At 27.8% G+C, this 27,382-nt stretch overlaps 1 protein-coding gene across 8 annotated transcripts in view; it reads left to right on the top strand.

Annotated features, from left to right (window-relative positions):
• Positions 1-27,382, top strand: part of LOC107068621 (uncharacterized) — a 206,118-nt gene that overhangs the window by 145,225 nt on the left and 33,511 nt on the right. For 7 of the 8 annotated variants that reach the window (XR_016178742.1, XM_089178981.1, XM_089178980.1 and 4 more), the window contains one exon: positions 21,758-21,810. The exons of the other annotated variant lie outside the window; for it this stretch is intronic. The gene's annotated coding sequence lies outside the window, so the exon portion shown is untranslated. The remainder of the gene's footprint in view (positions 1-21,757; positions 21,811-27,382) is intronic. 8 annotated transcript variants of the gene reach the window in all.

Genomic DNA, 27,382 nt, shown 5'->3' with positions numbered 1-27,382 from the left:
TCGGTTATCGGTTTCTTCTTTTCGATTCTACGAGAGTATCTCTCTCTTTATCTTGTTGTTTCTTGATATACTACCTTGACGTAGTTAGAGTTTTCACCAAAAGAAAAAAAAACCAAACAAAAAATTGAAAGTAATTTACATGTTTAAAAAATAAATAAGAAATCTAATCACATTAATTTACAATAATATCGTTTCATTTATTTATGCAATACAATATATATATATATACAAATGTAATTATCGATTATTTTTGCGTTCCAATAAAATTCATGATGTTCTTTTAAACTGCATCGAGAAAGAAAAAAAAAAAAAGAATATAACCAAGAGAAAAAATCAAATACAAGAGGAAGTTTTAAATTGCACCCGAGGGTATAAACTATAAATAAATTCAAGTACATAAGATAGACGTGTACAATATAAGATAGATACATATATATATATATATATATATAGATATAGGTTGAATTTCTAAGCAAACGGTAGTCAATCGTTTGCCTGGGGCCAAGACGAATGTTCCAGGGGTTAGTTAATAACTGTTTCAAGCTTGTTTACTGATATTGCAACTCGAAATCTCCGTATTGAAACTCTCTCTCTCTCTTTCTCTCTTTCTCTCTCTTGTGATAATGCCTTAATGTTACCGTTTATATCTCTACCTTCTAACATTCTACTATACGCGTTTCTCCTAATACTAAAGATTTTGTATAACATCAATAGATGGACATATTTTATTGCGAATCGAATAATATTCCAGATGAATATTTTCACTCATATACATACGTACGAATTTTATTGCGAATCGAATAATATCCTAGATTAATATTTTCACTCATATACACACGTAAACGTTAGATATGCATCGTTTTATATCAAAAAGGAAGCTTGAAAGAGACACAAAAAGAAAGAAAATATGCTCGTTATTTATTACAAAATTGTTTGATGTATAATCAAACTGATGAACAAATATTAATAACGTTTTACTCGTAAAGGAAAAATTTACTTTCCAGTATAAAAATTATTTCTCCAACTTTGTAAGTTTTATAAATAAAATAAAAATTCAATAAGGTATTTTACAAACTCTCGTAGAGATAGACGGAAAGGTTGATCATTTATTTTCTAAATAAATTTGAAAATCCTTTCTCTTTCTCTCTGTTTTACATACATTTCGCAAATATGTGAATAATTTATTAAAAAAAAGAAAAAGTATTGAACGTTGAGTAATACACTGAAGAAAATACTCTTATATTTCGAGGCTCTGAATTATTAAAATAAAAACAAATTTTCAGATATACAAAAAAAAAAAAAAAGAAAAAAAATAGAAATAAGAGTTTGAAGTAAATAAGCAGTAAAAAAGAAGAGGTATGAGGGCCCAAGAATAAATTTGTGAAGTAACAGTGTTCTCTTAAAGTAGTAACTATAACGATGAGAATATAGAAGAGTAAGTGAGATAGTAAAAGTGAGTAAGGGAGTAAGAAAGAGAGAGAGGGAGAGAGAATTAAGAGAGAGAAAGAGGGGTGCGAAAGAGAAACTCAAGCTTTCGCGTGGTCTCTGCTTATTACCTTATCGGCTAATGCTCTTATCGTGGAACAGGTTCGCTACCTACCTACCTTCTGATGGTGTGGTGGTGCTCTTGCCTGACTCTAAACTAATCTAAAATGCAGAGAACCACAAAGCAGCTGCACTAGCATAGGGATTGGCTTGTGTGCAGTCTAGCAAGAGTGAGAGAGACTAGTAGACGATATATATATATATAGGTGTTAGAGAGCAAAAGGTGAAGGGTCAGTACACCAACGAACCCCGATAATATTACCCTTTCTTCCCTTACCGTTTCCTTTCCCCTTTCCAACCCTTTTCCTTCCGTTCTGTTCCGTTTTGTACAGTTCTGTTCTGTTCTGTTCTGTTCCTTTCGGAAAACTACATTGCTGCAAGATTATTTTCATTCGTTTCGACACACCTTGGGTAAAATGCACACATACCACTATTACGTTTTTCATTCACATTAACACATTTACCAATCTTCCTTCAACCCAGCCTCCCCACCCTCGTCTATCTAACCTGTACCTGTTATTATTATTATTTCTTTTCTTTTTCGGGCTTTCTCTTCTTTCATCTATTTCTTCCTTCTTATCTTTTTTCTTTTCTTTTTTTAATCTTTTTTTTAATCTTCTTTTTACTTCCCATTTGAAGTTCGCTCGCGCTTATACACGACACGAGCTATTTTAAATTGGCACCCTCATAGCTGGCGGCACCATTCCGAGCGGGCTTCGACCGCTTGGTTTAATCTTCAAAGTGTAAATTTCTATCTTCACTTTTTTTTTCCACCGCATTTTTTTTTATCCTCTCTCTCTCTCTCTCTCTCTCTCTCTCTTTTTCTCTGTCTATATTTGGGAAGAGCACGCTTAACGTGCTTTACATACAATTTTGTATTTTACCGGTACTTCTATCTCTCTCTTTTTCTTTCTTTTTTCTTTTTCCTTTGCTTGAAAAATGTACTTGCCACGACACGATGTTTATTTAATGCAAATTTATAAGAACACTCACTTTAAGAAGAAAATTGCGAATTAAGTATAATACGTTAGATAAAATACAACACCAATGATATATTACTGTATACAACATTTATTATTTTATTTAACGACAATCCTTTTTTCTCTTTTATCGTTGTCTTTGCATTTTGCAAATAATTTGAAAGACAAAAAAAAATAAAAAATACAAATTACTCTTTCTTCTTTTCCTATATCAACAAATGCATCTACCATCTGTAAAAAGAAAAACAACAAGTAAAGGATTCCAAATCTTGTTGACTTTAATTCTTGACATGGTTTCGTTCACGGTTAAGAGAACCGTTTTAATGAGCAAAGATAAAAAGTGAGAGAAAGATAAAACGACTTAGCTCGTTCAAGGTCGCTGCATGTTTGTCTTTGGTTAAAAGGGATGATTTTCTAAAAAAACGTTTTATAAAAACGTTCGTCTACTACTATTCATACTTTTCTTTGTATACGATCTTGTTTAGAAATTTTTATTAATTTATTTATTTCTTTTTTTGGTTACTTTACAATAGTCTGACATGAGCAAAAGAGGGAAGGTGTCTCGACGATAGAAAGAAAGAAAGAAAGAATGAAAGAATGAAAGAATGAGGGGGAATAAAAAAAAATTCTTTTTCAATATCCAGAGAGTTCTGTGGCAGAAAAGAAAAAGTCAAGGCTGATGGCGAAGGTGCGTTTGAGTTAAGAGTAAAAAGCTCATGGAATACGTAACGTGGTGCAAGCTAGGCAAGCTAATGAACGTGATGGTGTTTTTTTTTTCTGTTATTTTTTTCTTCATTCCCATTCTTCCTTCCTTTCTTTCGTTTCTTTCTTTCATTCTTTCTTTTCCTTTCCCCGTTATTTTCTTTATTCCTCTTTCTCTCATTTTTTTTCTTCTTCTCTTTTTTCCCTTCCTTCTTTCTATTTTCTTTCTCTTTCTCTCGTGGTAAAAGTCAATGAAGTCCTACGTTAGGTACGAGCAAGTGAATGCGTACTTAGAGAAAAGGTTGAATTAAATTACGACGAAACCTGGAAATTCTTCGGTCGAGTAGCCTCTTCAACGCGAACAAAAAAAAAATAGAAAAAAAAGCCTAGAGAGAGATAAAAAAAATATAAGGGGGAGGAAAAAGAAGAAGAAGAAGAGGAAGAAGACCAAAAAAAAAGTGGAACGTTAAACGTACGTACGTGGTAGAATTTGTGTTTCGTTTCATCCCCCTAAACCCTGCACCTTACCTACCCTTTTCCTTTCCACCATGTCGCACACCCTTCTTACTGGTTTGCCACAAGTTTTACCAACAACCCTGTCACCACCATACTTTTCTTTCTATTCTGATAGTCTTGTTTCTCTTGTAATTTTTCTAAACGAATTTTTATATTAATATTCCACCCTTTTTTGAACAATATCAAACCTGGTTGGATGATCGTAGTCGACACGTAATTATCATAAAACGTAATTATTATTATTATTAGTATCGTTATTACGAGACAGAATTGTTCTACATTCGAAATCGTAATCATAATCCACGTAATTGGAATTACTTTCGATGACAGTATAAATATTCAATGTAGAGAGGACAAAAAAAATAGGATTTTACGGAATTGTGCAAATGGGAAATTTTTTTTATTAAAAAATGATATTAGGATCTTTAAATGCTATCGCACGAGCGTTATACGTTTCATTTGCTTTTTACGTACAAAAAATAAATAAAAAGGATTCATATATACGTAGTTATACAAATATATATATATATATATATATATAAACCTTAACAAAACGATATAAGCAACAACACGATATAAAATAACATAAAATTAAATTAATAATGTTATTAGAAAGAAAAAAATCATGACAAAATCTTTTACACCATTATCTTTACAATCCACTTATTCTAATAGTTACAACGATGTTCATGATAGAGTAGTAATAGTTGATGCATAAAGATATATATATATAAGTAGCCTTGCATATCGTGTTAGTTACGTCTGCGGAAACTCGAAAAGTACTACTTGAGCATGCATCTTGCGCATAAGTGCGACCATGCACTAAACTGCGCGTACGTGCAAGCTCCTGCATTTGAGCGTGGAAAAGTATAACGGGTTGAAGAAGAAGGTGGGGGAGGGAAAGAGGAACGGTATAAGATGGAGGTTGAGGTGGTGGGAAGGGGGAGGGTGATGAAGGGTAGTAAAAGTGGGATGAGGTAGTTTGCGATACGAGAGAAGATAGGGAAGTACGAAGGGTGTGGAAAAGTTTATCTTAGTGGGAACAACGTTAATGTGGTATGGGGAAGAAGAAGAGGGTAGAGGGATCCAAGGGGTAGATGTGGGATGATGTTAAGTAGTATGTTGGGGGATGGAGAATGTTGCAAAGTTACTCCTGTAGCTACGTCGTATGCACGCGTCGTATTAACAACTTAATTATCCGCGAACAGGAACGTTTCGATCGCACATTTACGAATTTAGACTGTGATCGTTGTTGTTGTTGTTGTTGTTGTTGTTGTTGTTGTTGCTGTGTTATCTTCAAGAAATTCACTTAATATAATATATTCATCTTATAAATTAATTTTGTACTAAATTCAATTAATTTTCTAAATGTTTTCATTTGAAATTTGAATAAATGATGATTTATATTTCAAATGAAATATAATTATCAACATTGCAATTTAATATTTTAGATTGATGTTATTTTTGTTGAATTTTTAAAATTTTAATTTTGATTATCATATGTATAAATTTAAATTTCGATTATGTCTAATTTATTAATAGAATAAATTAATAGTTGGTTTTTAATATAATTTTTTTTTTTTTTTAATTTAGACAAATAATTTTTTATATTTGAAATGGAAAATAATTATTAACGTTTCAATTTAATATTTTAAATCGTTGTTATTTATAATTTTGTAAATTTTGTTAAAAAAAAAATTCATATAATAAAACGCATGTTCAATTTATGCATACAATAAATTAATAGTTGGTTTTTGATAAATTTTGTCTTGTTTTTAATTTAGGTAAATAATTTTTATATTTAATAGAAGTTAATTATCAACGTTGCAATTGATTATTTTGGATCGATATTATTTTTGTTTAATTTAATTAATTTGCGAATCGTTCGGAATTCCACAATCTGACAAACGTTTTCAATTGTAACTTTATCAAATTTTTTATTCCAACAAATGTTCGAACAAATTCATGTAAAATAACTTTTGTCCAATTTAAAAATAGAATAAATTAACTAACGATTTTCGATAAATCTTTTCTTGACAAAAATTCAGAGAACAAATATTTTTATTGCTTTTTCCAATATTTTCTACAGAAAAGAATAGAATTGTATAAATGTAAAGAAGATTATACGTGTATAGGTATCACAATTGATATTCGAATAAAATTACTTTGAGATGTAATTTAAGTGATTTATTTGACATACATTGAATAGTTAAAAAAATGAAAGATATGGGTTGGGGAAGAGGGTTGAAAGGAAACAATAGAGAGTATCATCACAATCATGAAGTAGCTTGACCATCGGTCGAGAATTGGAGTTTATAGAAGCGTATCGATGAAGTTTTTTTTAGAATATTGGTAGTACACGGGAGCAAACATACCAAATTCGATAGGTGACGTTCGTTCAAGCGTAAAAAATCTTTTCAAAAGGGTCCTTTCCCTCTCATGACAATGGTGATATTGATGTATGGGTAGAACGGGAAAAAAAGGGGTGAGGAGGAAAAAGAGAAAGAGCACAAGAGAAACGAACAGATAGAAAAAGGGAGAAAAAGACAGAGATAGAAGGGGTTGGAGGGAGTGAGAGGGAGGAAGGAAAGAGGGTTAGAAACACAGACAAAGAGATTACAAATTGTGAAAACTCTCGCAAATATTTTTGAAAGCGCGTGCTTCGGCATAAAACGAAAACCCAAGCTATGAAAATATAAATAGCGAAGAGGAATTGGATTTGTTGTTTCGAAACCACTCCTGGTTATATCTTTTATAACAAATTTCTCTTTACACACGTGCACATACACATGTACGTATGCATTTGCATTTGCACGGTGATTGCATTTACTTTTGTTTCGTCTCTTGTAATGTTATCATAATCCATCTTATTCGTATTTTTCATTTGTCCTCAATTTATTCTATGTCTCATTTCTTTTCTATAAATAAATATATTTTATAAAATTATATTCAAAACATATTTTATTTTTTTTTTTGGTCTAAATGATTTATCAAATTTCTCTCTAGTTTTTTTTTTTTTTTTTTTTTTTTTTATTTTAAATCAAATAATTCGATATTTTCCCCATTGGTATTTTACCATTTTATGTAATATTATTATTAAAAATAATTGTGGTTGTTTAAATAATTGCTATTTTGTTACGAAAAATTTACTTGGAAAATTGTTTTTATTTTATTTTCTCTTTTCGCCTAACTTAAAAATGAAATGATAAATGTAAGTAGAATTGGTGTATGCTTACAGCAACAATATTTATGCTTTATACACCTTTTTAATCTCCGATGGAATACTCAATAGGGTGAAAAAAAAAAACGTTGAAATTACGAATTCGAGACTCGTGGAATAAGCTATTCGTGAATCAGCGAATAAAATATATTAAATACGTGGAAGCATTAGAATCTATTGATATATCTTATATGACAAGCACAAATTTTTTCGTCGTATCATGCAATAACACGTAAAATGTAGATGAAAATTTACACGGTTTTATCCTTAATACGAGTAAACACTTTTTTTTACATTGAAATATTTAATAATTGAAAGATCTTGTAAGCAACGTGTTGTTTACTAAATAACGAAGAAGAAAATCCGTACGAAAGTAGGTGTTGTAAAATCCCAAAGCATTAATAATAAATATATTTCGTGGATGAAAAATTGAATGAAAGAAAAATAAGAAAAAAAAAAAAACTACAAAAATTGTAATGATATTATAACGTTACATAAATTTCATTTCATCTTTCATAAATAAATTGAATTAAAGTATTGTGTATAACAATTCTTATTAAGAATTTATCTAAATCAAAATTGATATAACTTATTTAGTATATAATAATACGAGAAAAATTTAATTTATTTGTGAAAGTATCTACATCAAATAAAAAAAAATTAAAAAGATAATTTAACCTTTATTTATTATCAGGTTTTTCTATTGATGATTCTCACAAATTGTAAGTAATAAGTGTTTTAGGTAAATATGCAACAAAAATTACTTAGTATTAATAAGAATTAACTTATTATTTATTTTTTTATTTGAATGAGTAATACAAATATATGAAATTATATTAATTACTTAATTAATAATAACATTTATATTTTTAAATTATTTCTCACGTGACTTACCACTAATAAGGGTTAAAACACATGATAATGACGATTACAAGAAAATAAAAGAAGAAAATGTTTAGAAATTGAATTACCAAAATAAAAATAAAAAAAAAATAAGAAAAATATTATAGAAAGTTTAAAATTAGATGAGACGTTTCTTAAAGGAGAGAATAGAATGTCTTAAAAGGGCCGGAGATAAGTTGAATAAATGTAATAGGCGGAGAAAGGTAGTAAAGAGCGGCGAGCTCGATGTAATTGCAAAAGAGGATCACACCGGATACCATAGATTCTAAGGCTTCTCTTTCTTTTAGATAAAGGAACAAGTAGAAATAGTAGAAGAAGAAGAAGTAGAAGAAGAAGAAGAAGAAGAAGAAGAAGAAGAAGAAGAAGAAGAAGAAGAAGAAGACAAAATTTACAAAGGTCGTCTCTCGCGGAGTACTTAAAGTCCAATCGTCTTTCGATCCGATGCGTTTAAAGGTCTCGAAAGATGTCGAAAGAGAAAATGTGAATAGAAGGAAATGAACAGTGATCTTCTAGGAAATTGATCTTTATCCTCCAATAGATTATAGATTATCCTCGATAATACGTGGATCAAATGTCAAATAATCATAATCAAAAAGGTTCATTTAAAAAAAATATATAATATTAATTACAGAAATATTATTACAAATTATTTATTCGAATGTCTATCCAATTGAAATGTAATAACAGATTAAAAATATTCTTTTAAAAAAATACATAGACATTTGACTAAATGAATATTTATTTCAAAACATTAGAAATATATATATATATATATATATATATATATATATATATATATATATATATATATATATATATTATGTGATTGGTTTAAAAACGTTTCGAACTTTTAAACATAGAAAATAATTTTCTGATTAACGAATCGAATTAATTAAAATTTTTTTCTACGTAATCACCAAACTTTGCAAAACCAGTTCTCATAAATTTCAATAAATAATCTGATACAAGATAAACAAGAAATAAATTAATCTAATGTGAAACTGGATAATAACTTATCTAAAGTAATATTTATAATACGTATAGTATTATCTGGGCAGGTGTAAAACAAGCTCACACACACACATAAATTTTTTACTGAATGTTTTAGAAGCATACATTATTATTATTATTATCATTATTATTATTATTTTCAAAAATAAATTGTATAAATTTCATTTATTCGATGCGACCCAGGTGTAGTTTCGGGTAACGCTATAACGTTACAATCTAATGCAATAATAATAATAATAATAATAATAATAATAATAATAATAATAATAATAATAATAATAATAATAATAATAATAATAATAATAATAATAATAATAATAATAATAATAGTAATAAATGCGTATATGCATTAGTCATAGACGAATCGAAATACCAAATCGTGCCGATACAGCATTATATTTAATGTTTGTATTGTAAAGTACGCTATACGTCATCGAGAAATTCACAGGAGAGGAAATCAGGTATATATTTCATTCTAGTATATATCGATTTCAGTTTTCTCTCTCTCTCTCTCTCTCTCTCTCTCTCTCTCTCTCTCTCTCTCTCTTATACACATATACACATTCTCTCTTCCTCTTTAATTCTCTTTTAGCTGACAGTAACGTGGTCTTTGTAATATACCTAAAATTTAGGGAAACTTCATTCGCGATCGTTCGAAACCCTCGCGTAGGGTTGCGGTTTCTACAATGGAATTTCATCGGTTTCTAGTAGCTAAGCATGTAATAGTAATTCTTGTTGTGACGCTATAGATATTATTAGATTATACTGGTAATATCAATAGTAGTAATACTAGTAGTGGTAGTGGTAGTAACACGGTGTTGATGAATCTCATCCATGAGACACAATTTATTAGATTTCCTCGAAAGAAGTGGTAGCAAAACGAATATAAGGGGAAACAAAAAATTGTGAGGAAGACAAATTTCTCTCTTTCTGGTATCGCCTATGTCCTCGTTTTGCCCATGATGATGAAATCGGAGAAATAGAATTTTTAAAAGTATAATGTTGTAAAAATACAGTGGAAAGCGACGTTGACAAAGCCATGAATTATTCAAAACCAAGCCCAGAGAAATGAGTAGCAGACAAGAAAAGGACACCTTCCCTACCACCCTTCCAACCCTACCCCACACCCCTTTGTGAAACTTCTTATTCCTTTTTTTATTTTTCTACCTTTCTCTTACTTTCTTTCTCTTTCTCTTACTGTACACTCATTCTCTATGCTTTTCTTTCTAAAACTTACTTTTCTTTTTCGATTCTTTTCTTCACCTTTTCTATCTCATTCTATCCTTTAGATTTCTTTCTATCCCTTTTGTTCGAAATGACGAACAGAGTTGTCCTAATTCATCTCAGCATGTATACTTTCTTTCTTCTTTCTATTTTTTTTCCCCATTTCATATATTTTTACCTTATTTACTTAAACTATCTTCTTTATTTATTTAACAGTAAATGACGAGATTTTGTACACGTATATAAAATTAAGAGAAAGATTGGTGAAAGACAAGAATAAAAAATTTTAATTCAGACAATTTTTGACCCGTTTGTCATTTTCCATCTTGTTCGAGGTCAAATCGACATAATAAACGAAAGGAAAGAGAAAGAGAGAGAGATGATTCATTAACGCGGTTATCGAGAACACCGGGCCGATCAATTTTAATGAAATGAGGTCGTGTCGCGAACGCTTTTTGATACTTCTCACTGGTTTACCTAGTCTCACCTTCCAACCAAACTTTATAACTTTGAATTTTAATAGTCACGAGCTTGAGATATCGATATCCTTTCTAAAAAGTTCTTAGAAATTTATCCTTATTTGAAAACCTATCTTTTTCACTTTATACAAAATATAAACGTAAAGAAAAATAATAAAAAATTTCAATTTTCGAACTACAAAAATAAAATAGAAAAGTCTGTCCTTTTTTTTCCTCCAAATTTTCTCCATACTCGTAACGATATAAAATAAATATTTAACCATAGAATATAATAATTATTAATTTACAAATAGACAAATTTTAATTATTGAGATACAAAAGAAAATTATTAATTTTATTTTTCGGATAGGGAAAATTGATTATCCGATTTTTTTATAAATTTTTTGAAAAATTGTATTTTTTTTTTTACATTGCCAATTCATATTATTTTTTATTACTATTATTATTATTATTATTATATTATTATTATTATTATTATTATTATTATTATTATTATTATTATTATTATTATTATTATTATTATTATTATTATTATTATTATTATCTCATCACATTAATATAAATTTTTTTTTTTAAGAAAAAGGTGTTAAAGTTCGCATGTAATACTAAGGAAACTATTTTATTTATTCGATAAAGAATATTGAATTATGGTAAATTAAGGAGAGAGAGAGAGAGAGAGAGAGAGAGAGAGAGAGAGAGATAGTAAGATGAAGGAAGAAAAAGGGAGAGGAAAAGGGAAGAAGATAGAGATAAGCTATTAAAGGGACGTTAAATCTGCAATTATCTCTCGATCATTCGCCTTAGAGTCGATCATATCGTCTGCAAAGTTTGCACATTAGAGAAAGATTATCTGAACCGAATGAAATCCATGGAATTATGGCCATGGATAAGGAGATGTTTGCATAAATATAACATACATTTACGATAAAGTCATTAAAGATTCTTCCTACTTATTCTTCGATTATGATATTCATTAAATGATATCAATAATATTCTGTAATTAAAATAAAGTTACTAATTAATACGAAAAAAATTAATAACAGTAAATTCATACGATCAATTCAATTTCAATCTTAAATAAATTAATGAAATATAATATATTAAATAAATATAAAAATAAATATGTAAAATAAATTTTATACTATATAAATTAATACTGAATACTGCTAAAACTAAAAAAATAACCACTAAATAATATAAATTTGTACTATTTATTCTATTTACAAAATAACTAAGCAACGTTAAAAAACAACTTCCTAATGAGTACTTATTGTTATTACAAACAAAGGTATTCGATATAATGGTAATATAATAATAATAATAATAATAATAACAAATAATCATTGATCTTATTGGTAATGCTAAGATAAGTTTTGTCAATGAATAAAATTTCCAAGTATCGAAGTCTCCCTAAAAGAAGAAGAAGAAGAAGAAGAAGAAGACACAAAGTGCAAAATAGATAGATAGAAAAAGAGAGAAAGAGAAGAAAGAAACGGTGGGGTGCAAGGGATAAAGGGAAAAGGGAAAAGGTTGGTTGTGAATTGAAGAAATAGTCGTCGACAAGGAAGAAGGACCGTTCGTTTCGAGTTAGACGAAAGTTTCGAAATTGTAAGGCTCCAGAGGACGTGGGCTAGTCGAATGAACGAGAGTGGCAAAGGGAAAAGGGAATTGAATTAAGGGAGACATTTTCTTGGTAGTGTCTTCTTCCTTTTTCCTTTTTCTTTTTTCTCCTTTTCTTCTTGCTTTATCTTTCTCTTTCTCATTCTGTAATCTCTCTTCGATTGCACGTTCCTTACTCTCGTATTTCCCTTTTTTTTTCTACTCGTTTCGTTCATTGCGAATCGCTCGGTCTGTTTAGTTAATGCAGAAAACGTGCTTCATTTAGGTACAGTTAGTGAGAGGGCCAATTTTACTTGCTTAATATGCAAACTGATTCCATTACCGTTTGGACAATTACAACTGGAGATTATTTCGCTACTCTTACGTGTTACAGCAGCTCGTTCAATTTGACCATTTTTGTTTGTCTACGAGTTTCAACATTAACTTTTTCTGTTTATTTTATTTTTACATTTCATCGAAGTATAATAATCCACTCCCTTACCCTCCGATCTTCGATTTACTTTCGATTTTATACATTTGAATTTGTTCTTGGTTAATTGAGGAAAGAAAGAAAGAAAGAAAGAAAAGCAAAAGGGAATGATTAAAAAAAGAAATTAAATTCACACTTTAAGTACTTCACTATCGTGACTTTTAATTAATATCGTATCTATCGAAAATCTTTCTCTCTCTTTTTTTTTTCTCACTTTATGATATTTTCGAACAGCGATTATCACCATTTCGTAATCACCTTCCTCCATTTTCCATTTAATCACCGAACCAAATATCCTAGTGCGAAATTTGCCTAGAGAAACTTGAATCTCTCTCTCTCTCCTTCTCACTCTATCTCTCTTCAATTCCATTTAAAACTTGTTTTTGGTACTTAATTGAATCGTTGATTAGAAATTTGTGGACAATGATCGGCGTGTGGATCGTTGAAATTATTTTAACGAATATTAATTAAAAATTAAATAAATGAGAGAGAAAGATGACAGAAAAATTAGATAAAATAAAAAAAAAAAACAAAGAATTATAATTAATTTATTATACTTAATTGGAATTTTTGGGGGTGGTTATACCGTATGAAAACGATCGGAAATTGTGAATTTGTAATTAGTGAAACTTTGATGAACTCATAATTTAACGCAAATTAGGTTTTGTTACGGTAGGATATTAGAAATTTATCGACGTATCGCAAATATGTAATTTCGTTGACTATATTCAGGATAAATTTCAATGATTATTCATTGCAACATCAAATGCAATGGCGAACCATCTGCTTCTCTTGCTGTCCATATGTGACATATTCATTCAATGCATATATATATATATACATGCAAACTTACATATAATAAGTTTACAATATGTACGACACACTTGTTACATATACCGGATATTCACGTAGTTAAAAACGTTATTAGACGATCAGTAATATAATCGATACTTCATCCGATTAGAACATTAAATAAATTTATAATCCTTATCATTGAAATATTTCTAATTAAATAGAAATTTGTTCGATCTAATCATGCTTGTATTTATTCTTACAAATTCGTAAATACTTTTGAACAAAATTTATTTATTATAATTGAATTTTTTTCAAAAATAACACCTCGATATATATTCCACATACGTGTTTTTATTTATTTCATTCGATTAAAATTTCATATAAATTACAAGCTTTCCAATAGAAAGGGAGGAGGAAATTTTAATAGAAATCAATGTAATCGAATCAAGCTCGAATATACATATACATATATAGGTGAACAAATTCACAAGAATATTTATGAGAAATTTCTAGTTGAATATTTAGAAAATTTAATGAGAATTTCTGTTTATTTGCAATTTAGTTGATTCCAATTAATTGAAACATTTAACAAATTACAGACAGTATCTCCAATTTTATAGGAATAAATATTATTCATTAAAATATTATAATATAATTATTAAAATTATAAATTAATATTTATAATTATAAAAATATTATAAATATTATTATATTTATAATATAATTTATTTATTAATTTATAATTTTATTAATTATATTATAAAATTAATATTGAAACATAATATTATTATAAAATTATATTTTAATATTTATAATTTTAATAATCACAAAAGATAAAAATTATTGGAATTTTAACATTTAAGCGTTGTATAATGTTTGAAGATAAAAATTTCTTTTCGTTTTAAAAAATTTCTAATCGTGAGTTTTCAAAGAAAAGAAATAAGATAAAAGTAAGATGAAAATTTATTCGTTTCTGTCTTCAGCAACGAGATCGCATACGCTCCATTAAGATATTAAAACGCCATTTGGATCTTATCGACGATATCTGTGATCTATCTCACTCACTCACTCACTCACTCACTCACTTATCCCCTCACTCACACATTTTTCTTTTTCCATCTTTTTCTTTCTTCTTATCGAGCTTTTACAGGTACCCATTGTAAAGCTTCACGATGACGAATAAGAAAAAGTAGAAGAAGTAGAAGAAGTAGAAGAAGAAGAAGAAGAAGAAGAAGAAAATGAAGAAGAAGACGACACGAGAGACCGATCCTCTTTTTTTTTACCGATCCTATCGAAGAGATCGAGTACTTCGATAAGGGACGTTTGCTTCCCTCTTTTCTTTGCCCACCACGAGTTCCAATAACCCTAGATAGATTGAAGAAAGAGAGAGAGAGAGAAGGGAGAGAGAGAGCCTGAGTTTATGAAGTAATAACGAGCTACGCGTCACAACTTCTTTTTATCTTCTTCTCCATTTTATTCCTCAATGTACATCCATTTTTCTTTTGTTTTTATTAAGATAAAGTAAAAAAAAAAAAAAAAATGTTCCCTCGATTATATCGTAGTTGTATCAACAAATTTTTAACATTTTTCTTTACTCTTTTACTTTATTATTTTTTCTAAACGTCAAATTTCATCAATGATCTCTCCCTTGATATTTTTTTATTAAAATTAATTTTTACCAAATTTAATAATACTTTTTTCATGTACCGTGAACGATAACTGGTTTAATTTATTTTTTAATGTACACCCATTTCATATTTTTGTTTTATAATGTGAAAATAATTTTCTCGACTATATCGTAGTTGTATTAACTAATTTTTACCTTTTTCTTCTTTTTCTTCTTTTTTCATTTATTCTACACGTTAAATTTAATCAATGATCTTTGTGAACATTATTTTATTAATATTAATTAAAAGAAAACCTACCAATACTGTATGCACCGTAAGCGATCAAATAATTTTTAAATATATATATATATAATATTGTAATGAAATTTGAACTAATTGAATAGCAAAGAAAATATTTTCTTTTAAATATAAAATGATTAATGTACATCTTATACATTTTTATCGTATCTTTTACAAATTATATAACGTTCATACAGTAGGTTTAATATTACACAAAAATGAATGAATGAAAAACTAATGAAATGATAGAATTGAAATATGACGAATTGTTCATAAATTGTGAATCAATATTTATACATTATTAATCGTATTGCAATAAATAAATAAATGTATTAAGGTGAGGGGGAAAATAAGTAATAGAAATTGATTAAAATAATTTGGAAAGTGTAACAGGGTATGTGGGGGTGAATGAATTTAATCACATTCCTTTTCTATTTTTCTCCTATTCTTCTTTTTTTTTTTTCTTTTTTGCTTCAGCAATAAGGAAAAGACGTACTGAATATCATTCAAGTTGCAATTTGGGTAGAAGCAAACTGAAATGCAAAAGTCAGGGGAAAATTTTCAAAGTACATTGCATGTGCTTTGCTTATACGAATGCATTTTCGCAATGGAAGAGAAATATCTCGGGCGAGTAACACGCGCGAGGAAAGTAACTGTAAATGAAAGACTATTCTCGATGAAGGAACGTCGAGAAAGTAGGAGAGGAGAGAAAAAAAAAGAAAGAAAGTAAAAAAATCGGGGAAAGAAAAAGAAATCTCACGATCGTGTATTCAAATGGGAAGTACCAGCTGCTGGTAAGCACGTTCCTTGGTCAAATAATCATATAAAAACTTCTCTTTTTCGTCATTCCGCTTTCTACTACGCGATTTCATTTAACAAAAAAAAAAAAAATAAAAATAAAAAATAAAAAGAAAAACAGAAAGAGAGATGAAAAAATAATGTAAGTAAAAAAAAGTAGTCTAGGTAAAAGACTATTATAAAAGTACATCTATATATATAGACTGCTATAAAAAAAAATATTGTATAGTACATACTTGTACGTATGACTTAAGGAAACTCTAATACGAGTTAAAATAAAATAAAAAATAATAATAAAGGATAGAAAAATATTGAAAGGATAGAAAAAATATAACACCTATGTACATACGTGTGTACGTGTGTATATGAGTATAATATAAAAATTAATGAATTAGTTGTGAGAGTGTATGGTTTGAAAGAAAAAAAAATATATAAAAAATAAAAAATAAAAAAGAGGTAGTAAATGTGAATTTACACACGTGAAAATATGTTATGAATTTATGCATATAGTATTTACGTATACATGCGTGGGTGTATGTATAAAAGATAAAATAGTTCGACTATCTCTTTTATATATTTCTTTTATTATTTCTTTTCTTGTTTTTTTTTTCTTTTTCGTTCATAATCCTAGTTTTTCCTCTCTTTTTTTTTCTAGCGTCGTTCGTCGTTCTTTACAATTGCAAAACCTTGAATGAAATTTTGTCGATCTAGCAACGACTACAAAACGAATTCTGGTACACGACGACAATGACGACAACGACAACGATAGTAACCGACCCAGTTCAGTATCTAACGAAGTGACTCGATTATCTTGCAGCTTATTAAACTGAGAGAAGAAAAGTATCGTCCCTTCTTTTTACACTTAATTTTCTCACTCTTATTGCCAGGCCGCAAATTTAAACGCACAACGGTTTGCATTGAAGTTCACTTATACGTACAGCGGTTTTCATTGAAGCTCACTAATACGCACGCGAGAGTAACCTCACGTTTGAGTTAATTTTTGCTGTGTCATCGAAATGAAAAAATAAAAAATATAGAAGAACAAAATTGCGTTTATAAGCATTAAAAATAAAGGTTCATTCGTTTTCCGATAAGCGATTTATTTTTATAGAAATCGATCTTTTCTTTTTTCTTTTAATATCATCGATACGTGCGGTTAATAAATCGAAGTAGTAATAATCGTATTATTTATGATAATTCAGATTTTTTCAAGTATCAAAAATAAAAATTATAAAGTACAATTGTGTGTAATTGTAACTTTACGTATATAATTTATTATAATTTGTAAATTTATACCATGATAAAAACCTTAGACATTTTTTAATAAGAAATTATAGACCAATCAAATTCTCCGAATAATAATAATTATTATTATTATATCATAATTGCGTAAAATTAATATTTCAAAATAACAAGAACAATTTCTATTTATTGTTAACATCATAAGACAAAGAAATAAAGTAAAATTATTCTCCGCTGTTAAATTCCGAAAAAAGATGTAAGGGGATGGCGAAGAAAGGGTGTAGAAGGAAGAAGAGGGTAGTGTCGATAACGTTTGTTAGTATATATGTGAAAACATGTCTCTGGGTTGTAACATATGCGACATACACCTACATACATACACTAGAAATTACAGATTCATAATGTTGGCCGTAGAGAGAACGCGTATATGCGTTCACGTTGCAAAGGATGATGATCCGTTGTGCTCGGTTGTGCGGCTTATTTATACGTTCGCTTTTGTATTCGTGAAACAATAATGCAAGCACAGTTGACCCTAACCAACAACGATGGACCGCTTAAAACGTGAGAGACACGATATTCAAGTTCACTGATAATCTTAAACTCGAATCTATGTTATATTGTTTCACCTATTCGCTTTTATCTAATCGTACCTTTTCAATTTTATCTTTCAATTTTATTTTCTATCTCAAAATCGTATATTTTTATTTGAAAAAAAAAAATAATTAAAACATTTTTTACAAGTCCTAAATTGCAATCCATGTTACCTTTTTTCACCTATTTGCTTATATTTAATCGTACGTTTCGAATCAAATTTTATTTCACAAAAATCGTATATGTTTTTATTTAAAAATAAAATACAATTGTTAAATATCAAAAATGTTCCACGTTGTGTTTGATTTTTCAATGAAAACAAAAAAAATGAAATATATTTGATTTTGTTTTAAAAATAAAAATTGATATGTGTGAATTTCATTTTTATTGATTTAATTACGTACAGATATGAATATTATATATTCCTGAATATTTTAAATAAAATAATTATAGTATTTATAATTTAATATGAGTTTATATATATATATATATATATATATACGTCAGAGGTCTACGTATTGATACAGATTACATATTAATATTATATTATAAATATTATAAAAATATACTATTTATTTAAAATATTATACAACTAAATATGAAAACGTTTATTTATTTAATACTATAAAATAAATGAATTCAATAAAACAAGTTAATTTAATTCGATTAGAAATAGAATGTTAATACAATATAAATCATTTTATAATCTTATATAACAGATACAAAGATAAAAGAAAAAACATATTCGTTAAAAAAAATCATTTTTTATTTCAGGACGGATTTTATAAAAGGATGAAAATAAGAGAGTGAGAGAGAGAGAGAGAGAGAGAGAGAGAGAGAGAGAGAGAAAGAGAAAGAGAGAAACAAAAATTATCGGGAAAAATACCCAGGGTAGTTTCGATGCTTGACGGATTTGAATCTTTCGTTCGTTCATTCGTCCTTTCGTTCTTTAGTTCATGTTTTCTTTCACTCTATTTTTCTCATTTCTCAAACCATCTCATGCAACGAATCGTTTCTCTCATTCTCTCTCTCTCCTTTTTTTCTATCCTTTCGAAAGGCGTGTTTTTTACCTGTTTGCTTCGCATCGTTCTTTGACGATGACTTGTGTGGTGAATGAAAAGAGAAAAGAAAAAAAAAGGAGAAATAAAGGAATAGAGAAAGAGAAGTAGAAAAAGAAAAAAAGAAAAAAGAAAGAAGAACAGAAGTAGGTGGAGGGGTGAAAAAAAAGATAAAAACAGGGAGAGAGAGAAATACAGTGAGAAAGAGAAAGAGAAAAATGGCGAACATTGAACTTTTCAGCTAACAGAGGAAAATTTGAAGAAAGAGTAGAGAACGTTGAAACGCCTCGTTTATTCTTTTCTCTCTCTCTCTCTCTCTTCTCACGAATGTAAACCATCGTCCGAGGATAATTGCTTTCCCCTTTTTTACTCCATTTTATTTTCCTTTCTACTCCGTTCTTTAAACGTAACGAGCGTATGCACGACGTGATAGCTATGACGTAAACGTGAAAAAAAAAAATGAAAAAATTGAAAAAAAAAAAATAGGAAATGAACTTGAACGCCTCTACTAATTGACAATTACTTCAGAAAAGTATTACAATATTATTTCGTTCATGTGTATGTGTGTGTGTTTTCTTTTTTATTTTATTTTTTATTTTTTTTATTTCAAGTCGAATTGGTTTTGTTTTCTTTTCATTTTTCCTCTTTTGTTGTTGTTGTTGATCAAATTGACATGGTATGATTATATTTATTTTATTAATTGATATGTAAAATATAGGATTGGAATGATACATAAAAATGTGTGAATGGAAAATTACTACAAATATTTTTCTTTAGTTTATGTATACACTGTTGATGAATCATTTCAGAACACTTGTTATTTTGTATGAAATATTTCTTTTCTTTTTTTTTTTTTGAATTATTCGAAATTATTTTCTCTACCAAATGATTTATTTAAACACATTGAAATTATATAGAAATACTTGTTTTAGTTGAATTGTTGAACAATTTACTACAGTAGTAAATTTTGTCTAAACGAATTTATCTTTTTTATACACAATTTAGATATTTTTAAAACTAACTTTTGTTATTTTCTAATTGACATATTATTTTAATCATTTCGATACCATTTAAATACCAATGGTTGTACATAAAGGTTATAATGAAAATGCAGTAAGTTCAACCAAATTTTCAACAATAAATAAATGAATCATTGAATTGAAAATATTCGTATTTTACAAAATATTAATAAAATACTGAATCAAAACAAAAATAAGCTAAAATACAGTGATCAAATTTTGACTAAACTCTGACAAATCTCAATGAATTATTTGCAAGTTAACCGTATTTTCATACTTGTTCATAAAATAAGAAAAACAAAAATGCAATGAGTGTATAAATGCACATATATATATATATATATATATATATATATATATATATATATATATATATTCAAAATTACAAATACAAATAAAAATAAAACAAGAAAAAAAGAAATGTTCGAAAGTAAGGGAAAAAAAAAAGAAAAAGAAAAAAAGAGAGGGAGAGGATAGCAAAAGTAGAATTATATGATTTTCGAATAGCTCGGAGCTATCTCGTGCATTAAAACGTTCCAACCAAGAACGTTCTCAAGGGAATACCATAAACTCGTAGGAAAGAGAAAGAGAGAGAAAACTGTTGACGAGCATGTTCTCTTTCTCTTTCTGATTCCTTCGTTACGTATTTGACTACCATTTTTAGCTTTTGCTTTTTACGAGACGATAAAGCAAATCACGAGAGATAGTCGTCGGGGGTTGACGACAAAATACGAATGATAAGAGGAAAGAGAAGAACGATTTTCTCTCTCTCTCTCTCTCTCTCTCTTTCTCACTTATTCTTCACACTTATATATATATATCTTCTTTTTTCATACCCATGTATACATGCATGCATATATAAATACACATAAAAACACTTATACATAGATAAAAAGTGGAAACGTGTATACATGTAGCTATTGTCACCATTACAAGGTGCAAATGGGCGTTGTTACATGACGCGACGACGACTTTTACGAGCGACAGTTCTGTTTACACGAAGGTAGAAACATCGTATAAGAAATCGTTTGATATGCGAGTAGCATTATAACTTATGACAACGTTCGGCAGGGATATCTTTTGAGACTAGCACGACACAATCTTTCATCTAACATGCTTTCATCCTTTATTTATACATATGTATGTGTATCTATGTTTCCATGTATGTATGTACATATATATTTTCACAAAGCTTTTCGACCGTTCGAAGTAACAACACCCTTCCGTACATTCTCACCTATCCACCTTATGTCACTTTTTACGATACATAACCGTGAACGCGTCCTGCGTTCTTTCAACGTCTACTATCATCGTACGTAACTATACAACTTTTTATTTCTTATTCTTTCTCTTTATGTGTTAGTACCTTTTTGGCCCTTTTTTGTCGTAAAATATCGCGTGTTAAACGCGATAACGCGTGAAAATGTCTATGTATTATTTATATGTATGTACACATGCGTGGTGAGTTTGTTATAGAACACGTTTACCTGTGTTGTTCTTTGTTACTCGAGAAAATGTTAGACATTTATTCTTCGAGAAATTTTACATTCGCTTCTTTGTCATTTTTTCTTTTTTCTTTTTTCTTTTTTTAATATCCAACGTTTTGTTCTTGAGATAATCGATGATGTATTTTACGTGATGTATTGTTGTTTATTTTTTCTTCTTATATTTTTTTCAGAAGGAGCAATATTTTACGAGATGGAATGTTGAAAGAAAACGAATGGAAATTACGTGAGTGTTTTATACGATTTATCGTTAATTGATTGGTTTTCATTTCAATAATAATATCTCGTCGTAATGTTTACATTTTCGATTTAGTTTATATTTTGGTAAATAGTTTCTGCGTGAAACGTTTGGTATAATGTAAACATGGCTTTAGATACATTCGATAATAAACAAACTACGTTTAATTTGTTTTCGAATCTTGTGACGAGTAAACGTATCTTTTAATGTGAGTTTATTTACTATTTCTATATGTTAATAATTAATTAATTAATATAAATATATTATCAACAATATTATAGAACAATTTATAATTTCGTTACTCGAATAGATGTAATTAACACATGATGATAATTAATTATTTAATTTTTCATAATTTTTAAATATTTAATTGGTTACACATTGAACACCGGTTTTGCTTTATAGTAATATGTAGACATATTTTAAATTGTTATTACAACAATTAACTACTTGTTATTATTTATTTATTTTTTGTTTTTGTATTTCGTTTAATTTCTAACGAAACATAAAATAATATTCTGTGCAAAATCAAATGAAAGAATCATTCTATAAAAATTCATTTGAAAATCAATATTTGTTTTTTAGTAAAACAAGTATTCAATGTTTTAACAATATATATTTAAATTGTTGATAATTTTTTTAAAGAACATAAGTATTTCAAAGAATGATCATTAATTTTATATGTATAGTAAAAATATTGAATGTACGTAAAACGTATTTTGATAGAAAAAAAAATATTGGAATAAAATTAAATATAATGATGAAAGAGGAGATAGGCAGAAAAAGATTGAGAGAGAAAGAAAAGGAAGATAGGAAGTAGACAATTTTTCTCTTTTATATTCGGAAGGATGTCGTAAAAAATTCTCAAGTACCTTTCGGGGAGTTTATCACGAAGATTCTGAAGCACCCAACCCGATCCATTCTTCTTGCTCACTCACGTTCACTTCGACGTTTTTTTTTTTCTTCAGCTAAGAGAAATGTCGAATCTTTCAACGGTTCCCTTATGGAAGAAAATGCAGAATCTCGGGAGGAAAAAAAACAGAAAAGAAAAGATAAGAAAAGGAAAAAAGAATGGAGAAAGAAAAAGAAAAAAAGAAAGAAAAACAGAACAAGTAAAGTAAAGAAAAACTAAAAACAAGGGAAAGAAAACTAGGCTGCTTTTCTTAGAACTCATGTGTCTATGTATGAGTTTATATATATGTATGCATGTATGTTTAGATGAATATATAAATATGTCTATATAAATATGTATATATATACACACCTAGTTTTGAATGTGTCAGAAAAAGAAATAGACAGATAGAAAGATAGATAGATGGATAGATAGATAGAGATAACTTTTTTGCGTAAAATGAACGGTGAGAAACGAAAAATACTACTTTGCAAAGATACTCTACTCGTGCGATCTACTCAGCCAAATTAGAACCTAAGTAATCAACCGAAGTTGCTCAAACTCATTCATGCATGTTGAGGCAAATGAACGAGTAGTAATAGGTGTGTATTTCTCACCATGATGCATCTTTCCATATATTTAATTATATTTACATATATATATATATATATATATATATATATATATATATATATATATATATATATTATATTACTTATTTATCTAAATAATTTATACATAAATGAACGAAGAAGATTTTATTCATGGCCGTTCATTCATATTTAATAATGTCTAGAAGAAATGATTGAATATTTTTAACAATTTCGTTTCAAACATTTAGGCATTTATTTTATTTTATTTTATTTTATTTTATTTTATTTTATTTTATTTGTGTTTGTCTATTTTCTTTCTTTTTTTATTTGGTTGATGAGATATCAAGAATTAGTCGATAATTATTTATTTTTAAAGTTTTTTTTATGATTCGTAGTTATTTTTTGATTAATTAATTTTTATTTAATTTTATTGTAGCTTTCTTAATTTGCAACAGTTTTTTTTCGTTTAAACTTGAGGATGAATTATACATAAAGTTGTGGCCTGAATTTTCTTTTCTGAGGATGGTCTTTTTTTTATTTAAAGAATAACAAGAATAAAAAATCATTACGTTTAAATGTCAATCATAAAATATTTTCATAATAGGGGAAAAGGAAAGAAGAAAAAATGGGATAGATTTGTAAATAGAAATTACATTTTGAAAGATTTATATGAGAAAGGTTAAAGAATGGAAATAGCATATTTCTCGAGAAAGAAAATGTAATATAAAAGGTGTATCGTTTTTGTTACAAGATTGTAAAAGAAAATCTCGGAATTCTTGAGAAGAGAGAATTTTCTTCGAATTTCTATCAATTGGTAGTAGTAGTAGTAGTAGTAGTAGTAGCAGTAGTAGTATAATTATATTTACGAACGAATCACGCTTAGAAGGAATAACGTTTAATTAATTATTTACAAAATGTAATTTCATTTAACCTCGTAGAAAAGGAATTATTAATTGGAAACGAGAGTTGGAGTTATTCGTAGTTAAGAGTAAATATAATATGATATATATATATTATTTTGCGAATAAATCTTCAATGACTTTTTGAAGCAAAGAGATTCGTAGAACACGTTAGCTCTCTTACATTAATAATAATAATAATAATAATAATAATAATAATAATAATAATAATAATAATACATTCGCGTTTCGATATTTTATTGAGAATCAAAGTAAAGTTTATTTTATAGATTGTTGTAAAAAAAGAAAAAAATAATTTACCTTTAATTTTATATCGTGTAATAATTGCGAGTACACTGTAATGATGTTTACGTATTAACATATCACAGTAATACACATAGAATTAAATCGTAGTATGTTTTGATATAAAGTAGAATTGTGAAAAGGTTTAGAAATGATTTTATAACAACATTTTGAAACGGTTAGTCCGTCCCCTTATAGAATATTTGTCGTAATTAGGCTAGAAATTCCTTTTGACGTTTATTATACCAAATCTTTCTCTCATGTTAGACTTAAAATTCATGAACAGAATTCGTACGAGAGCAATTAGAAATGTTAATAGTTGCATAAGCTCGATAATGAATTTGATTAACATGAAAAAGGGTTTAACGATCTTGTTTTAAAAAAAGACTTGTATGATCATTATTATTATTATTATTATTATTATTATTATTATTATTATTATTATTATTATTATTATTATTATTATTATTATTATTATTATTATTTTTTATATTACAACGAACAATTATACTTAACCATAACTTGCGTTAATATTCTTTTTGTTATTTCTTTGTTTTGATGGGAGATTATTTTATTTTTCTTCTTTTTCTTTCTTTTTTTAATAGAAGGGTATCGTGAGAATATTATAACGAGCATTAAATCGATTAAAGTGCCTAGACGTCCAGTATTATGTAGGAACGAAGACCGATCGAGTCACGTATCACTCAATTATCGTTGTGTCTCACACGAATGAACGATGAATGAACGAAGGAGAATGTATAAAAAAAATCTTAAGATTACGTCTAACGTAAGTTTGAAAATTACAAGCTAACGATACGTGCTGCCACTACTGCTGCTATGTTTCATTTTGATTTATGCCAAGTAACTTTTTAAATTATACACCCTTGCGAGAGATTATAATAATAATAATAATAATAATAATGGTTTTTTTTTCTAAGTTTTATGGTACTTTTTATTAGTAGTTTTATTCTTTAAACTGCAATAGGAACAAAAAATTTTCACATTTAGTTGGTTTTCTATAATCATAGAATATAATTTTTATGTAATATTCATTTAAATAATAATGAAAAATGATTTAAATATTATTTATTAAGTTAGTTGATTTTAATATTGGAAATAGGTGATATTATTTTTTGATTTATGTCAAGTAATATTTGAAATTCTAAACTTTTGCGAAATTATATATAATTATATATAATAACAATTATACATAACAATTATATATAATTACTATATATAATATTTATTATAATATTATATATTATAATTATTATTTATAATTATTAAATATAATAAGAATATTTTATAAGTTTTATTATATTTCTTATATTATTGCACCTTGAAAAAAAATATTATTTATTTATATTTTTAATATTATAAATTTAAATGAATTGTAATTTTTTAAAAATATCATTTATATTTTATATTTATACTTTTTAATATTGTTCCTCTTAATTATAGAATATAATTAAAAAATTAAAATTTAAGGATATTATCATTGATAGTTAGATATATATATAAAATAAAATAAATATAAAAGTGGAGAATAATTTAAAACCAAATGTTTACCAACCGCAAGAATTTTCTTCGTACACAAAAACATTGTGGTTGGTGGTTAGCGTTTCCTTATCCTTCTTGTAAAACTTTAAAAGGTCTTCTCGCTTTTAATTTGATTGCATGCTTTTACCATAATTAAGTACAATGTATCTACACGTAAGTAACGAAGTAGATATTCTCTATTCTACGCTCGATAAACTTTTTATTCCGCGCGATTTACCATACCCTACTCACAGTCCTATCTCTTACACTCTCTCACTCTCTCTCTCTCTCTCTCTCTCTCTTTCTTTTTCTCTTTCTCTCTTAATCTCATTCTCCTGTTTCTTCTATTTTTACTTTATTTTTCTTTTACTCGTCTTTCTTCGCTGTTATATTCAACTATGTGGTTTCATATCTTTCATATCACGTATTTACAATGTTCGTGACACAATACGAGATTTATTGCATCCATGGTGAACATAATTTTTCACATATATAATCCATTAATAGTATATATATATGTTTTATTTTTTAAAGAATAAAACAATAAAAGGTACTTTAATATCGTTAAGAGTTTAGATAAATACGAGAGACACAAAGTAAATCTTGTAAGAATATCACTAAAGTATAACTTTACTTCCTCTACCCCTCTACCCCCATCATCATAACGTTTGTCGTCATATTTATCCTTCCCATAGAAGAACTCATATATTCCATTCTCTCAAAGTTTGCTAAGAACAAATTTTAACTATAGTTCTTCCAACCTAAACCACTAAGTTTCTTTGTTTATCCTAACAAAGTGATATATCCTAGAGTTTTAAATAATATATTCGATCGAGTTCGTTAAAAATAATTATTAAATATAAATGAACGATTTTAAAATTAAAAATAAAATTTTATACGAGATAAATCGTACGATTTAAAAAAAAAAGTCAAACGAAAGAACAAAAAAGATGCAATAGAATAAGACAAAAGTTAATTAACGAAACGTTTATACGACATATTGTCGTCGTATCTTTGTTTGCAAAGAAAGAAAGAATAAAAAAAACAAGATAAAAAAAAAAAAGATTAAAACAAAACAAAAGGAAAAGAAAAATCGAAAAAAGTGAAAGAGAAAGAAGAGTAGACAATTTGGACAGTGTTGATTGAAATCGTTGCAAAGCTTGCTGCTGTTGCTGCTACCACAAGGGGTGGTTGGTTGGTGTCTCTTTGACAAGAAAGGGTTTTTGGGTTCGGTAGGTACTATGTGAAACGAACGAAAAGACAAACGTTCTATTCTCGAGAGCGTCAAGAGGTAAAAGGCATCGAAAACGTTACTCGCTTGGTTGTCCGTTGTT

The sequence above is a fragment of the Polistes dominula genome, unplaced genomic scaffold (genome assembly GCF_049000335.1).
Source record: "Polistes dominula isolate Pdom_NZ unplaced genomic scaffold, Pdom_raw_medaka contig_18, whole genome shotgun sequence".
Classification (NCBI taxonomy): Eukaryota; Metazoa; Arthropoda; class Insecta; order Hymenoptera; family Vespidae; genus Polistes; species Polistes dominula.
This window is presented reverse-complemented; position numbering and strand designations above follow the sequence as displayed.